At 34.7% G+C, this 15,903-nt stretch overlaps 1 protein-coding gene across 1 annotated transcript in view; it reads right to left on the bottom strand.

Annotated features, from left to right (window-relative positions):
- The window catches only part of fz2 (frizzled 2), a 51,317-nt gene extending 38,133 nt beyond the window's left edge, over positions 1-13,184 (bottom strand). The window contains exon 1 of the mRNA XM_068762390.1: positions 12,781-13,184. The gene's annotated coding sequence lies outside the window, so the exon portion shown is untranslated. The remainder of the gene's footprint in view (positions 1-12,780) is intronic.
- Between the last annotated feature and the right edge of the window lie 2,719 nt (positions 13,185-15,903).

Raw genomic sequence — 15,903 nt, 5'->3', positions numbered from 1 at the left:
ATGTCATCAAGGGTATCTATATCTGTATATATAGTCTGTAGTTAAATGTCGGAACTTTCTAGAATGAATAATTGTGCGAGTGATTCGTTGTTATAAAACCGATATCATATCGATTTTATTTCTATCATATGTATCTATTTTTTATCTACCTAAGTTTTTAATGTGTATATATATATGAAAAAAAGTAAAATTGGTCAGTTTAAAAGTAATTTAAATTTCAATTAACACGACAATAAACACCAGGAAAACAGCAATACGCAGCAGTTAAATGAGAGTTAATGTAAAACTACGCACGTTTCCGCATTAGCTGAGCTACCAGGCGCTCAGGAGCGCAATGTTTACGTAAGAGCGGACGCGGCGCTCGAACTGGCACGGATGCTGTGTTGGATACGTTCTTGGAATTCTCCGCGACATGTAAATACTAAGCTGATTTTCTTTATTCAGAGCGGCGGTAGCCCAGCGGTGGATGGCTGTGACTTGCGATAGTATATCGTAAGTTTGAATCACTCTGTTAATCTAATATATAAAATTCTCGTGTCACGGTGTTCGAACTTGAACTCCTCTGAAACGGCTTGACTGATTTTTACCAAATTTAATATGCGTATTCAGTAGGTCTGAGAATCGGCTACTATCTATTTTCTATACCCCTAAGTGATAAAAGTTGTTCACACTTAAAAAAAAAATTTTATTTTTTTAACGAAATTTTTTGTTTTTATTTTTTTTATGAACAAGCATACAAGAATACATACAACCATAAATTTTCACCCCTCTACGATGAACCCTTATTTTTTATTTGTAAATTAAAATATCAATTTTTTTTTGCAAAACAACGTTTGCGGGATCATTTAGTAATTATATAAAATTGCAAAAACTGACGAATAAGTTTCCATATGGGCAGTATCGTCTTCTGCGTCTACTAAACAAATATAGTATATATCCCCATAGATATCTTTGGGAGAAGTTTGTGCCTTGTAGTGGACTTATATGGGCTGAAACTACACTATATAACAACAACTATTTTTAAAACTGAGCGCTTTTATGTACCATATATACAGAAGGCAAACTGTTTTATATGTTTGTTTATAAATATTACAATATCTTTACATTTCTTCAATTCATTGTCTTCTTTCCGTGGTTTGTTCTGACAATAACTGATTTTAGTTTGTGTTCGTTTCTTAAACCACAACTATGCTATGTTAATGTCAAATGTATATAAGAATGTATCTTAAGTAGATCTTTGTAGATATATTTTAATTATGTATACATGGTGATTGCTTTTGTTGTAAAAGCTTTAAACGGGTAAATGTATGTTTCATTTGCTGCCAAATGTATGATTCCTCAAAAGAGAATTCCCATTTATGAACAAGCTATGGCGAAGAGAGCTTTATCTCGGTCGCACGACTGACAAAACGTCACATAGGTAGTGTGGGACAGAGAAAGTGTTCCATGAAGTCGAAATTAGCCGATTGTTTCTTTCTATAGGTCGATGTGCAATATTTATCGCCGGGTAATGTATATATTCACCCGTAGTACATTCAGCACTATTTCCGTCCCACGACTACCTATGTGGCGTTTCAGTCGTTGTATTTTGTGCGACAGAGATAGTGCTCTACGAAGCCGAAATTAGCCGATTGTCTCTTTCTATAGTTCGATGTGCTGTCAATTAAATGTATAGTACACACTGAAATGGTTGGAGAAATAATAAATAATTTAATGATAATCTAAAAATTGTTTTTGTAATCCCAATTATATATTACAATTAATTATTGTTAACATAGTTTATGTCGCGGAGGTAGATAAGTTCCGTCATGGTAGCAACCTTTGGGTAAGATTTCTTCCCTGCAGTGGGCAATAATGATCTGTCTTTGCAGACTTTGCGCTGCAAGAAGTTGTTAGCTTTATATAGGATGATTGGAATGTGCAATATACAGCCACCAATTTAAAGTTTTTGCATCGATCACCCTGTATTCGTAAAAATATGCATTATGCATAAGGTACACATAAAGCGACAGGTGACGTTGTTGGCCCATTAGTCGTAAATTGAGATGCCGTTGATACTCGTTCCACACAATTGCCTTCATTTAGTAATACTGGTTAATTAAAAAAAAAACCGTTCCGTTCGTTATTTTTGTTATTTTGAAACGTCAATTTACATGCCATACCTTTATTTCTGCATTCGAGTGTACGCTATTGAACTGAACTGAGAGTGAACTAAAAAAGTTCGATTTACGAGAATCATTTTTTTTTATTAGGATCTATACTCTTTAGACATTAGCGTATGTAGTTTTGTTTTTAAAATTAAGTATATATGATACTGCTTTCGATACATGACGGCAATGTGTATATATAATGAATTTTTGTCTGTATGTATGTAGAATCGTAAATTATGCATTTGATCATATGATGATTTTTATCAAAGTTGTGATGAACACACGAAGGTTTCAAAGTTGGTATGACAAATTTCGATAGATGGCGCAACAACAAAACAAAAAAACCTTTCGTGCAATCGACAACTATCGGGGCTGAAGGTTTCTCGAGGTGATAACTCAGTATGTTTGGTGGGCCGCAGTCATTGTGATCTATGTGGGAGGCATATGCCTTGTTAGAGATGCATTATAAAAATTTAAAGCGCACGCCAACTAATTGCCTTATATATAACTTTTATTACAAATGTTAATAGAGATAATAAAATTATACATTTTTAAAAATTTACGCACATTCAACATCGAGTAGAGCTTTTTCAATTGAAAATATGTAAATTGCCTCAATTTTTTTTTTATTTACGAATTAACATTCATTTTTATTAATTGCTTAAAATACTCGACAAATGCGCTTGGTGCTTTAGTTATAAATAGAAATGTAAAATTTTTTTTTTATAACCGGTCCAGGATTTTAAAGGATTAACATGCGTGAGTGAATTGGATGACGTTTCAAAAACGCAGTTTAAAAACATTTCACGTTCCACAGATAACGTTACGAGTTTGAAATGCTCGCGGAGAGTAGCCTATATAATAGAGGGCGCCATTATATTCCTCCCAAATAGCGGTTCGCTACTGCCAGCGGTGGGTACAGTTGCGTACATTACAAAAACTTGAGCAAAGTCATTACAACTGCACGAACACTGCACGCGACTGTACGTGTTATTACAGCAAACGGTATATACATCGGCAATTAACAGATGAACAATGAATACTTATTTTTAACGCCTGATTGTTCCTTAACCACTTTCTTTCCATCACTCCCGTGGTGTTATTCTGATAATTTTTAATCAAAGATTTATAAAAGCGTTGACATGTTATTTTTTATTATTAGCTGTATTTATCGCGGTACAGGAATCTAAAAGTAATATATTCAAGAAAAGTTGCATATTTGAACGGAACAGGAGTAATTAACAATCCGGTAAGCTTCCTGGGACAGCCGCCCGCACCCGCCTTTGCGTACAGCGTGGGCGATCCGAGGTAGGATCCGTAACCTATCTTAGATCGTAGGGCAGTCTTCCCTGCCAGTCACAGGTATAGTCTGCTACTTTGCTGTGATCATTGTTCAAATGGAATACGACCGGAATATATAACTTTAAGTTCGAAGACCTTTCAGTTCCGTGAACTCAATTCTAGTGAAGCTGCAACCACCCCCGCGCTAGATCCTTGATCCTCACGTCAACATTACATTTCTTTAAAATTAAAAAATCTAAACCTGTTAACATATACGTGATATATGTTTGAGATATGTTGAAATGATTTTAATTGAGACTAAATTTATGTAATGTAGTATCAAATCCTTACACCATTGTCCTAATTCTTGAGGGTCTTGATCCTCTGGAGACAAAGTAATTTTCACCTCTATTATGCTGCGCTACCTGTTCCTATCTCTAGCATTCTGGCAGCATGAGGATTAGTGTTAAATGTCGAGCGGATTTGGTCTCTACCAACTGATGGTACTACGACCTTCTAGAAGTTTCCTCTTGGCACCAGTAACCGTCACTTCTTCGTGATTTTGACCGTCCAACCGTCCCTCTTTGACTAATTATTATAAACAAGTAATTGGTATACATAAATAAATTCCATTAATATTAAGAATTTAGATCATGTTTCCAGTATTAATGAGGATTGTACAGAAATAAAACATCGGAAATATTTATAGACTTGAGTAATATTATGTTGTGAAGCTTTAAAAAAGGTGGTAAAGCTCATTTGCAGTAAAAGGATTCATCACCTATTTCTACCATATATAAAGAATTGATCACTTTAATATATGTTTCATTAGTTAATTTATAACTTCTGGCTTTATAAAGTCTGCACAGACAGATAATTAATTTTAATATCTAGTAGTATACGAACTTTTATTATTATAATTACGTTATTTTTTATCTGTGAAACCGTTTATTTTTGAAATGGGTGTATATTCACCTTGGAAGTTTTAGTACCTAATCACCAACACGTTCAATTCGTGGCGACGATAAAAAAAATTTTCAAGACTGCCAATGAAAACGTGGTGTGGAAAATAAAGCTATTTAAGCGCTTAAATAAGCCAACAATTAGCCAATTGGGTCATTAAAAAAAGTTTTTATAATAAGAGTGTGAACCTCCTCCCAACAATTACCTCCCTAGTTGCGGTAATTATGTGCCAGGAGGTCCGTAGCATCAGAGGTGTTAACAGCGTAATGTGCCCCTTGAAGCGCCAACAGTAAGAACCTAATTGTCTAAAGTCTAGACATGTTCTAGAAGCTACTTAACTGCTTATTAAGACTCATATAGGGTAGCACAAACAATATACAATTTCCTATGTTCTTTTTTTAAATTTCAAAAAACAGTTTAGAGAAGTAGAGAAATTACATTAAACTGTAATTTAAATGTATTTTTTAATTATACATATTCTTCACAGGACAGATGACATTAGGTCGTTGGAAGACGATGTTGACCAGCAGGTCATAATGTAATTTTATGGGGAGGCCTGTGTGCAAGTGGACTTCATGCAACCATGATGTTGTGTATATACTTCAATATTAACTTTGTATTTTCGTAACATAGAATATTTTAACTTAAAGAATTGTTACAATTTAAATGCACCATGCATTTAAATTTAAATATTGTACAAATTCAAACGAAAAATTAGTGAGCGCCATAAATTATATATAATGAATTTAAAATACGCATAATTTATGCAGAGTTCAAGGCGTGCGTCGCGTCCCACGTCCGCGGCGCGAATGGCTCGCGGGCCGCGTCCAAATTTATGCGCGCACAAATTTGTGAATACCCTCACGGCTGGCGAGCAAACAACGCTCAGCGTCGCGTTAATGACGATCCATAAATCCGCCATTATCCGGATAACACCGACGCTTTATTGTTACATAAGCCACTGTTGTTATTAATGCTGTATTATCTCTTGTATCGATACTGCAGCTATAATTAAAATTATATTTATGTAAAACTTTTTACGTCAACGACTTTAATTTTGATAAAACATTGTCATCACTGCCACAATACTTTTACATAATTCTTTCGCGTTCGAATTTTGAATAGTGCAGGTGGAACGGGTAATATTTTTCTACCACCCACTAAACGTGTATGCACACTTGTTAATAATGACGTACCGTTATTTTTTATACGTTCAAAAGGCTTTAGCGCACTATTTTTTTTTTAACTTTTATGTGCCGTCCATACGTGCATCTAAAATGATGATGATATATAAAAATGAAGCTCTTGGTTGTATTTATTTTAAGTAAGAAAAGGACCAATATTTAGCCACTTCCGCACATGCAGTGGTAGTGGTTGTGTGATTCGCATTGTTTGCCGCATACGCATTTATCAGCGGGCTGGCGGGCGGTGCACTTTATTGCACGACTACCACTGCATGTGCAGAAGAGGCTAAATATTGGTCCTTTTCTTACTTAGGATGGACTTCCGCGAGGTAACGCCTGATTTCATTAAGTGTTTATTTTAATTATTTACTTTCATTGCAAAAAAATTTCGTAAAAAGAAATCAGATGTAATAGGATAAACATTCTATTGTTATATGATACGAACAACTTATAATATCAATGTAATAAAATAATAAAGTTAAATTAGTTATTGTAGGAATATCCGCGAAATATTCAAGCGATGGCCACCCTAAGACGTTGGAAGGCCGTGTTTGCGCCTCGGCCATCGACCCATCCCGCCTTTATATCCGTTCAAATGAGCACTAATTATGTTTGATGCGTTTTACCTGTAATTAGGAGGTGTTAGATAATATGAAACAGTGCTTAGCGGACGATCGCTGTTTACGGCATCGCTTCCCGGACCGCGGTAGATAAACATACCCGCTTACAGGGAAACCAGTCGTTGGTTACTATGTGTGTAGGTAGTGTGGTTAAAAATTAACGGTTTACTACTACTGTATTGTAAGGTGTATATACATCACATTGATACATTGTTGGAAATGTTATTTTAGGTACATATGAAAAACAAATTAGCGGAAATACTCGAGTCGATCTTGAGTTTTATGCTCGACAATACACTAGCCGATTAAAATTTTTGATTTTTTTATTTCTTTCACAAAATAAGATTAGCAAATACAATTATTATTAGATGTGTCATTTATAAAGGAAATTAACAATGTTTTTTATATTTGATTTTAATAGAATATGTGTATATAGTATCTGTGGTCAACTTCCTTGACAGTTCGAGCCATTGTTCGAAATTTGAAATTTTTCGAGGGCTGCAATATAATACGAATTTAAAGCCATAAAGAATATTTGATTTTACAAAAATTATATGACAAAAGTACGAAATATGTGCATTAAAGTTAGATATAATTGGACATTGGTATATATGACATCATCCCTAATAATACTTAAGATGCCGGTTAGTTAATTATGATAGCTTTTGGACTTCGCTAATTTTATGGTAGGATAATAATAATAATAATTATTCACGCTAGTAATTTGTTTCGATTGATATAGGCTATATAAATTTAAATATTGGATTAATTCGACAATCAATCGGAGCCAAAATTATCGTTCAAAGAGCCGCAGTTTGCTGCCCCCGGGTTATTTATATATATGGTTACTTTTATATGATACACAGACAGACATATTTTACCACGATTTCGCATACGAAATAACTACATTAAAATATATCTGTAGGAGTATATCTATACATCTGTAAAACGTATGGTGAGGACAAATTGATTTTCGTGTTCAATGATCTTTCCTTGTCTATTTACTAAGAAAGCTCCGCTTACACCGGGTGTAGGTGGAACAATGAGAGTAATTGTTTTCAATATCTCTAACAACGTTCTTAACGATACACATTTTTAAAAGGAATTTCTTGTAGGCAGCCATTGTTCTTAAACCTTATAATAAAAATACAAAGATGACTAACACACAAGACGTAAGTAAGCTGTTCTGGTGATCGATGAATGTAAAAGTATTTAATCACCATGTCAGGTATTACACTAGATGCAGTTCCTGAACACTTCCTCTGCGTACAGTACTAGCATAGAACAATCAATGGCGTCTTATCTAATATATAAAATTCTCGTGTCACGGTGTTCGAACTTGAACTCCTCTGAAACGGCTTGACTGATTTTTACCAAATTTAATATGCGTATTCAGTAGGTCTGAGAATCGGCTACTATCTATTTTCTATACCCCTAAGTGATAAAGGTTGTTCACACTTAAATTTTTTTTTTTAATGAAATTTTTTGTTTTTATTTTTTTATGATACAGCATACAAGTATGTATACAACCATAAAATTTCACCCCTCTACGATCAACCCCTAATTATTAATTTGTAAATTAAAATATCAATTTTTTTTGCAAAATAACGTTTGCGGGATCAGCTAGTAACATATAAATCTTTATTGCATATTAGTAAAATACAGTAATAAAAAAAGGTTTTTTGATTTGTCTTACACTTTGACAGGACGCTGTGTGCACTTAGCATAAAACCTTTTATAAGGTAGTGCAGCTCGTGTTTCCTGGGAAGCCTAGACCCAGGGCCACCACATACTAGTTTCAACGAATTGGGAGGTCACAGAAATACTTTCTCCTCGCGGTATACCCATGACGTGACTTCAGGGTCTCATATATATGACCTCAGCTAGCGCTGTCACTCGTAGTTAGTACCCTTTCTAGCATTTAAGAGCGCCCTAGATTCTTAATAATTCATTCACATAATAATTTTATTTTTTCTCGTTCTTCTATCCGTCTCAATATGTCTATTATTTCTTTTTTTCCATTACATTCTCTTTTATCCCTTTTCATACCTTCTTATTTTTCATACAGACTTTATTACAACTTTTATTTTATTTTTCTGCACATTAACAATTTGTATCATCATTTTCTTACACTGTTATATTTTATCTATCACATTATTTTTAATTTTCATCACTTTTATTACAGATTATTTCTGCCTTTTTTACCAGAATAGTTAGTTTTGTTACTTTTTATACCTTTTTTATCACCTTCAGGCAGTACTCCAGGAAGGTCTGGCGGCTTCCCTCTTGGTTCACCAATGAGGCGAATGTACACAATTTAGAACATCGATTCGGATTGATTGGTCGTAGACATAAAAGCCTTAAAGGGGTGAATGAATTTTTTTTTTATTGCCCCGCTATTGGGGGCCTCTAGTACCCCTATCTTTGGTGGGACAGGGACTTTAGGGGCAATTTTATTTATTCACATAATTATTTTTTATTTTCATTCTCTACTTTCATACTTCACATAATCTTTCATTCTATTCTTTTATGGCACAATTCTGCTTTCTTTCCCTTTTGCTCTGTTTACCTTTCTTTCATCCTCTTTTAATTTTACATTTTCTTAATTTCTATTTTTATTGTATCACATTTTTATCTATTCTATATCACAGTTTTATATTATTTTATTTTTTTAACTTGTCTTGTTAGTTTTTATTTGTTGCCTATGCCTAACTTTTATTTTTTTCTATTGCATATTGTGTGATTCTTTTGCAATATGAGAGGAATTCTTCCCTGGTATCCTTTCCGCTAATCAGGGAGGCTATTGACTCCTCCCTGATTTCAACGCCAGACCGGCACTCGAAGCCGAGAATGTATAGTTCAAGTAAGAGTATTCCGTGATCACCGACAGAAGGAAGTTGCAGGGAGAATATAGGCGGTCGTAAATAAGCAGTGAGTCAGGCTGGATGAACGGTCGATGCTATTTTAGTTCACGGGTTAGTGCAGCGGCGAAGGAGTGCGTTGGATAAAGGTGCGTGCACACTACACACGTTCGCACCTGATCGGTGTATCTAATGTATATTATTATTATCTTTGCGTCGTATATAGTGTGCAATTATATATACCTCATGATAAAAGAAGTAGCCGTACAGTGTAGTACTAGAATTGTAGATTGCCCACCTAGTGGAGGGCGTGCCCAACTGTCGCGTTAAAGCTGCCGAAAAGTTGGATATTCTGGAGAAGGTTCAGCAGTAGGTAGAATACTGTCGCCTTATGTGGGATTGATCAGCGAAGTACCAGCTTGAAGCTCTGAACTTCATACAGAGATGAGCCAAGAGGCTGGTTGCGATGATTTGGAGAGCGCTACGCATCAAGCTTGGAGCTTTGACCAAAATTTGCCAGTATCAGTGTTCTATAGTAGTAGTGTAGTAGTATTGAGTGTATGTCGAAGTAACATATATGAACTCCTTTCTTCCATCGGACATGTTTTTTAAATAGAATCTTCATTTCACAGATATTAGCGTCCGTGTTCTTGTTTTTACTATTACATTTGATTTTCCATTTGTTTATATTTTTGTATGTATCAGTGTTTACTAAGTCAAATCGTAAAATATTTAAAACTAAAGAATATTACTTTTTTTAAATACACCCTTACAATGTCCAGTTTTTTAAATTACGGTTTGTGCGACCGCTTCCTCTTCCCTGCTACATAGTATTGCCACTACTTTTATAGTGCAAACAGCAAAGGTACAGTACCTGGCAATAAATATTGCACATCGACCTTTGGAAAGAGATAATCGGCTAATTTCGGCTTCGTAGAGCACTATCTCTGACCCACCTTTGTGACGTTTTGTCAGTCGTATTTAGTGAGACAGAGATAAGGCTCTACGAAGCCGAAATTAGCTGATTGTCCCTTTCAAAAGGTCGATGTGCAATATATATCGCCGGGTACTATATAACAACCCACCGGCGTCGTTATTTCCAGCTAGCTATAACTAGGTTTCTTCTAAGCAAACATATAGCATTGTAAACCTGATTATTTAATTTCAGACGAGGTAGAGATCAAATGCTTTGTCAATAAAATCAACAAAAAACTTTTAATAGAACTTAAAATCAAATATAATTATTTTATAATGACATCATTTAATTTACAGCGGGATTTCAAACCGCGACTTCCGAGAATAATCCACAACATAGTTGGGTTTCCTTTTGTGATTGGTTTTCATAAACTTTAAGTACGGTAGTTACATTTTAAATTCTTTATGTTCATCGTCATCACCGTTGTTTGTCGAACAACAGACATCATCAGGTAACAGTGTCCATCACACCGTCGCAATACATACAAGGACGAGACTCAAGATGCGATCGCAAGACTCGTCGAAACACAACCTGAGGATGCCAATATGGAGTAGGGAATTAGAAGTCGTAATAAATAAACACAATTATTTCCTTGACGAAACCTTATTTTATATTTTCATTGCTTGATAAATTAACTAAAATAGATAAATTTGGACTTTTGTTTGGAAGACTTTCACACGGCATTCATAGATTATGGCATGTGTTTCCCATGGGCCCACGTCCCACGGAAGGGCAATTCGTAAAATGTAATCGACACGAGTTTAAACCTTTTGATTTAATATAAAAATTATTCATGTCTCTTTTGGGCGTAAGAATTAAAAAAAACTTGTGGGCATAGCAAAGGTTGGGAAACGAGATATTAGAGCATACACAGCACTTATTTAATTTCCATATATATATAAAATTTTATATTATATATAGTAATTTTTATTAATAAGTTTTTTCACATTAGTTACTTAGCCGTAAGATGTCCACTAGTTGACAATGGTCTCCCACATAAATTTCCGATGACCGGTTGGATGCATTTTGCATCCTGCCTTCAATCTACCTAACAAGGTGTTCTGTCCGCTTTTAAGCGGAGGTTTATACGCTTTGGGTCTGTTCACTGCCACTTCAAGTGGCAGTTTCAGAAGTTTATAATAATATCTCGTAAAAATTTCGGTAAAGGATTTTATAGTAATATATGTATAAGGATAATAAAGCTTGAAAATGAATTGTTTTATTACAGTCATACTGCATAAAAATAGTAAAAGTGATAACAAAAAATTAAACATTTTGAATCTGTTTCTACGGCAATAATGCTTGTAGGCTGCCCATATGTGAGAACTTTATTATTAAATCAAATTTAAAAACTTAAATTGAATATTTTTTTATTTAAATATAATTAATTTATAAATAATTTAATTTCGTTAATACAGATAACACATACATATTTCATGTTTTTTTTTTAATAAACTCTACATAAAATTATGAATATTTCGTAACAAAAAGATTATGAATTAATTGTATAATACGTACATTTAATATTTGAATTTTTTCATTAAATTACATGAAAAATTATATTTAAATACAATGTTTATCTTCATTATGCAGAATAATGTTCATAACGCATTATTCGTAAATTTCTCTATGTTTTTGAAAGTTTTATAAATGATGTAGATTTTATATTAGAGTAATAAATAATTTGTTTAGGAAGTTGTTTCGGTAGTGTACCCGTCTATTTACGGAGTCAATTTTAAATAAAAACGGACGTTTAAAACAATTACAACATTATTTACAACAGACTGTAAAAGCGTCGGACCTCGGCAATTCAAATTTCAATTTGTAATTGTTGTCACACAAAAAATATGACGGACGGAGAGCAATTAAAAAGCGCACCTAAGCCTGTGTTGCTATTTTTATGAACAGTTTTTACGAAGTTGCTTTTTTTTAATTTTCGCGGTAATTCTCGCAGCTTGCTCAGCCGGGAGTGTTTCACGACCCGCGCTTTCGCATTTCCGGCAAACTGGAGAAGAAATTTACGAGTTTCTTTAAAATTGCTAACGAAATGAGTGAACTCCCGAAGCGGTTACAGCTTTACTTAAACTAACTGATTAATAGCTTTACACAATTCCACAAAATCCCCAAATCCGGTTAAAAACAATCATACAACTTGTTTTTTTTTAAATATGGCTTTATATAATTTATTGCCTTGTGCGAGAACAGATATACATCAATTCTAAAAAAGCTTAAACAAATATTCATTAGAATGTAGGACAGGATTTAACAAAGTGGATTTATTGTGTTCTACCTTCGACCATCTTAGAAAAAAAAATAACTAAAAGAGCAATGTATTATAATGTATTATTTGCAGTTTGTTTTATATTTAATTTATGTAAAATAGATTGTTATTTATGTATTTAAGTTAAGTTAAGTTTTAAATTGTAAATAAAAAGACATCAATTTGAATCACGTATTTACATTCCTCGATTATTAATTTGCATAAACGTTGTTAGCGAACTTTTTGCGAGAGTTCGCGCTAAAGGTACACGCCATAAAATAAATATTAAAAACAAACTTCTGCGTGAAACAGGTGGGGGAATGCGAACCTGGTTTGCGGCTCCCGGTCCACCGGTTCGCCGGTGTCTGGCGTTTCACAAGAGTTACTAGTGCCACCGGCAATGGATTTACAAGCAGCTATCTGATCGAGCGACAGTTATCGCAAACAAATCCCGCTATCACGCGTAAATAATCCGATAAACTCACCGCTTCAGTCAGCAGCGGGACGACCGGGGCGAAGCACTAACACACACGCACCACAACCTCACCGTCTCCTCCAACAACACCTAATTGAATCCATGTTATCATTTGAAGGTATCGATTAGAGTCACACGCGGCGGAACGGTTCTCGAGGCGTATATTTTTACATTCGACCGGGATGATATCTTGTATGTTCACGGCGATTCCTCACACGGGCCTGTTCGGCGGGGCACTTAGGCGATGCCCGGCGTTGTGTTTCAGTGTAACGAGCGATGATTTATCACTGAGATCAGCTGAGCGATTGTTTGCAACAATGCCAGCGTTTTCGTAAACACACAACTTTAACACATGCGACCGACGCAACGCGCGGACGGGGACTGACTGGATCGACTGAGGCGAGTGAATGAACGGGGAGCGCTCCTCTGTCTGCGGGGCGGAGGTGGTGCGGGGCGGAGGGACCGGTTCCCGCGAACCTGCTAAGAGATGGCGCTAGTGATTGATTTTCGAGTTATGTTATAAGAATTTGTGCGGACAAAGCAGTAGATAGGTTTTAAATGACTAACCCAAACAAAGATGCAATACCAAAGATTGCGGTGTAGCTTGTACATTATAATACTGCGTTCAACATTATCTTATATAATCACGTTCCGGAAAATTTCCTTAATAATTATTTTAGACGGAAGATTAGGTGAATTCAAATTATCCCCGTAAAACGTTCGCTCGACACTTTTATTGAATTTGCTTCGAAACGAAATCAATTTGCGAGAATCGCGTTGCAAATTTACACAGGACGCAAATTAGTGTGTACATTGCATTACTCGGATGGTTAAATCGATTTTTGTAACGAGCGCTGGAGTGTTGGACAAATGTAAAAAGTCCATTAAATTCTCGAAACGGACTCGTAATCGAGAACGGGAATCGATTCGTGAGCCCCGCGGACTGTTATCGGGGGGTCGATCGGAGAAGTCATTTTCTAACGCTCCCTTATGTACGGAAGAAAGGGACGCTCCGCGAACGCTACCAAAGTGCTTAATAATAATTTTATTTCCGGTCTTTATCGGTTTTATAATGTAATTTACCGATATTTATTGTACGGTTCGTTTACTTTGGTTTGTGATGTAAGTTAGATGAAGCTAACTCCCTCGCGGGCTAGTAGGATCGTAAACCCTTCTTGCAGAGGGATCAAAAGATTTTTAATTTGAATATGTATTTATGATAAAAAAATCATAGCAATATTATTTTGGCGTCAGTTTGATATAGATTTATTATTTTTATTTCATTGACACGATCATGTTCTTCGACACAAGTTTTAAAATGCAAAAAAAATGTAATACAGTTAATTTAAAAACGTCCTGTCTATTTTGTGGGAAAGGTTTATAATTACCTAGGTGTTCTAAAAGGCTAATTGTCATGTTATTGGCCTATCACAGATTAAAAAAAAAGAAAGATGGGTTTTGGAATAATAAAAGTAACGGATATAGCTCAGTTGAAGTAGCCGTTGTCAGGTCAGGTCGTTGCCAACAAATAGCTTCTGATGCTTTTAGGTTTTGGAGAAAAGACCACGGATCGGCTAGAGCAGCGTAAGACGTCTCATGAAGTAGACAGACGAACTTTTTGAGGTTGTATATTTGTATTGTAATCTATGGGGGATAATAGGACGTCCCACGGCTGAAATAAAAGAGATATACTTTAATTGTTCACCCAATGTGTTAATAATAAAGATTACTTATAAAATCAGTTTTTTTTTCGTACACTGTAGAACTTTTTTTTAATAATATTATTAACCAAATGTCTAAAACATTTTTTTTTGTTATGTTTGACGTTTAATTTTTGACAGCCAAATTTTTTTAATTTACTCTGTGGTTTGTATGAGAAAAAGTCAGTTTTTTTCTTTTCTGAAATTATAATTAAAAAAAATGTCGAATCTATCGAGCCGTTATTATATATAGGTTATATATTATTAATGAATAGTCTAAGAATAATTTTATTGATCAACGCGACGGTTGTTAAGTAAGGACGCATTATCTTGTACAGATATAAATGTGTATAAATATTTACTGTTCAGTCGCGTTTGGCTTGTAGAACGATTATTGTTATCTCTGTATCAGACAAACGCGACTTGACAGAAGTCCTTATTAACTCGTCAAGTACTGTTTTCACTATCTTCTATTAATCATAGGCATTGTTCACAGATTTCTAATACGATCGATTAGAAACTCTTTGCATCTAGCGTGGTCTGATGGTCTCAATTTGGCCATTTGTCTACTTTGTTGTCCAGTGCTGGGATTGCCGGTCCGTGGGCTTCAGTCCAGACCCTTAATTTCCCAGTGACCTTCTGCGCAATATGGTCTGCACAAAATAGAATAAGATTTGCATGCGGTAGTGGTAGGAACGGAATGTAAAAAAGCCAAATCTTTATAACTTACTTTAATAAGCATTGACAAGTTAATTTCAAATGTAATTAAGTAGGGTAATTAAATGGTGAGTAAAGGTGTACATCAAAGTATTGAAAAGGGACCTTATGAAACCTGTTACGCAGATCGTCAGCCCCGATATTCCTAATTGCAAAAAAAATATATCAATGATTCGATTCTCTCATTATTTTCACAGGTAACTTTGATCATCTTAGCGGGTTTGATTTACCTGGAGACACTTGAACCAAAGAAGAAACTTTAAATCTACGAATTTTGGTATCTAGTAGTATTGGATCTGTGGTAGCGATACGGATATAATAAAATAAAGAACGACTGTTAAGATTAAAATCTCAAAGACTCCGTGACTTCCATATATAGAATAATAAACTCCTTGTGCAAACAAAGCCACGAGTCGAGCTTAAGGCATTAAGTTTGATTTACTTAATGTTTTGCTTATAACACCGTTGGCTAACGGTTAAAAAGTATTTTAACTCTTTAGTAAATTATGAACAATTATCTTTTTTTATACTCTTATTTTTGACCGCTAAGGTGTATTTTTTTCGCGTTTCCCAATCATTTCTGAGATGTCGTGCTACTATTTGATACGAATTTTTTTTATATGACGGAAAAAAGCTATTTATCTATTGTCTTTTAAAATTAAAATATTCTTTATTAAAACACGCTGTAACAAGCACTTAAGAATCGTCAATCAACA

The sequence above is a fragment of the Battus philenor genome, unplaced genomic scaffold, assembly GCF_028537555.1.
Source record: "Battus philenor isolate CCGP_79_NKW_IND1 unplaced genomic scaffold, ilBatPhil1.0.hap1 SCAF_16, whole genome shotgun sequence".
Lineage (NCBI taxonomy): Eukaryota > Metazoa > Arthropoda > Insecta > Lepidoptera > Papilionidae > Battus > Battus philenor.
Note: the sequence above shows the minus strand (reverse complement) of the source record. Positions and strands in the feature narration are given on the sequence as shown.